General features: G+C 43.1%; 1 pseudogene; it reads right to left on the bottom strand.

Moving 5' to 3' along the window:
• Positions 1 to 1906: 1906 nt before the first annotated feature.
• On the bottom strand, positions 1907 to 2429 carry LOC138843356 (small ribosomal subunit protein eS7-like; annotated as a pseudogene).
• Positions 2430 to 2646: the final 217 nt, after the last annotated feature.

Genomic DNA, 2646 nt, shown 5'->3' with positions numbered 1-2646 from the left:
CTTTTAGACCAGGCTGTTTGAGTATCTCAGGACTTAACAAAAATCCCGGAAATGAGTATTAGTAATCCTACTTGTTAAAGCACATTGATTGACGTTCTATACGTTTGCATGAATTCAGTCCGGTCATAAATCCAAAGGTGATCTTTGTCGATCAGTGATTATTCTGTTTCTCTAGACACAAAGGGAGTAAACAGTATATTTGGCTCCCTCTGTCTGGCAGACCATTCTCCAACAGGAGTCAGCCCTAGGCTCTATCCTCTACTCTGTGCGGACAGTGACAGAGGACTCGGGGTGGGACTTAACCCGTAGCTTTGTCCAGAGGTCGTGCAAATTAGATGCTTTCCCAAAGTAAGAAAAATAACTTCCCCGCCACATTACAATACATAAATATTTTCCCCTGAACTTCATGTAGTTGAGTCATAAAAATGGTCTGTAGCGTGGGTGGTCACAACGCAGAAGTATATACAATGAAGACTGAATTTATTCTGGAAAATATCATTTCCCGGTCTGATAAAGGGCTCCAAGATCTGCCTTCTTGTTTATTGCAGAAATTTATGTTTTGTTGGTGCTTTCACATTTCTTTGCCTTATGATTACTAAAAATAAATTAGATCCCTTTCCTATATATATGTGATTTCTCTGTTTTTTTAAATTTTTTTGTATTTCGGCTTTGGGGGGGGATTTACAAAGGTTCGTATTTATGAGCAAAGGGTAAAATATTATACAAGATGACACCAAAAGGAGGGCGTTTCCGGCAGTGACCACAGGAACTTCTGCTCACTTTTCCACGCCCAGAAGCACTTGGGGATCTCGAGGTGAGGAGTGAGTGTTCATGTCTGATTGAAGGGTGAATACAGAATAGTGGGGGACAGAGCCCATGTAGAGACTGTCCTCACATTCACTCAGTTACCCACCAAATCTCCCCGAGGGCTGGCGTCTGTATGCAGGGTCTATGAATAGACCAAGGAGCCTAAGAGATAAATTGCCACTTCCACAGCATTTATATTGTGGGAAAACACTAGCAACATTAAACAAATATATTTGAATTTTTTCCAGGTTATATTAAATGCTCCAAAATTAGAAAGCAGAACAACATGAGAGACTATAACCAGAGATAGTGATAAAGACCCCTCCCCACCTACCCATGTGAAGATCTGTAAAGGAAAATTACAAAGAGCGGGAACAGCAGATACAATAATAAGGGAAGAGGAGTAGGAAGTAAAGAGAGACAAAAGGCAGGGGCCGGACTACAAAGCACTTATGAGAAATTGGTGCTGTGTTTGATTCTGAGTGGGAAATCTACCCAAAATGCATAGCACCATTTATGACTTGGCTTTTCCGAGACTAAGAACTGTATGATCTTTGCTCAAGAAGAGTGTTTTTTTCATAATTACATCCCAGACCCCTCCTTCATCCAGACTTATCCCAACAAGCCCCAGCACCATATGCAGTTTGGGTCAGTCTTCAAGACACTTTACTTTTCTAAAATCATTACAAAACTGTATATTATGGGGATGGGAATTGTGGCTGGGATCAAGTTCCACCTCTGATGCCCATCCAGCTTCCTGCTAACAGGCCTGTAGACAGCAGAAGGTGGCCCAAGTACTTGGACCCGCCACCCACGTGGAGACCTGTATGGAGTTCCTGGCTGCTGGCATCAGCCCGGCCCAGCTCTGGCTGTTGGTGGGCATTTGGGAGGAAATGGCAGTTGGAAGATTCCTCTGTGTCACTCTGATTGTCAAGTAAATAAAACTTGGAAAAAAAAAAAAGACTTTCTGATGGACATTTTAGAAATAAGTAAACAAAAAGGAACAGTATCATAATCCCAGGTTTTAACGATGATCAACCATTTTAATTTTATGTATTTATTTATTTTTGCTGCAAACTGCACTTTATTTAGTCATCGTTTATATTTGAAACTCTGGGAACTCATAATTAACATCCTCGCTTGTAACCCTACAGACACCAGAGAAGGTTCCAGCCTTATATTCCATGTTGTGTGGCTACGCTTTGTCCTCGTGAGTCCCTCCAAGCTGGCTGCCACCCGGTTTCACGTGAATTCTCTTGCCCCTGTTGCACCTGCGAGGATCAGGAGCACGCATGTACACAGCACCTGCGGTGCTTTGGCTTTTCACGTGGGCTTAGGCAGAATTTTCCTCTGAACGATAGAGACAGCATGCCTCCCACTAAAACTTCTTTCCTATTCGGGTACTAGCCCGACTTTGGTTTTCTGCAAAGATTTTAGCTGAGGAACAGGAACAAAGATGATGACTGGCCACCACCACCTTCAGTGTCTTTGGTTGCTCTGATGTTCAGCTCCATTGGCTGAGCCTTCAGGTCTGAGTTCACCACCAGCTCCAGGAGCACCTGGGAGACACCCAACTCAGAATCATTCAGACTCTTCCTGAACTTTGTGCTCAAGCTGTACATGGTTTCCATGTATACCAGCTGAAGGAGAGGCCAAGAGCCTCAACTAGGTATTTTATTGTACTTTTTAAGAACACTTATTTATTTGAAAGGCAGAGTGGCAGAGAAACGGGGAAAGAGGGAAAGAGAGAAAGAAATTTCCATGCACAAGTTTACTCTCCAAATGATTGCAGCCAGGCTGAAGACAGGAACCTGGAACTCCATCCTGCTGTCTCCCACA

Source organism: Oryctolagus cuniculus, chromosome 8, assembly GCF_964237555.1.
Source record: "Oryctolagus cuniculus chromosome 8, mOryCun1.1, whole genome shotgun sequence".
Lineage (NCBI taxonomy): Eukaryota > Metazoa > Chordata > Mammalia > Lagomorpha > Leporidae > Oryctolagus > Oryctolagus cuniculus.
The sequence above is the reverse complement of the archived record's forward strand: the minus strand, read 5'-3'. Positions and strand labels throughout refer to the sequence as shown.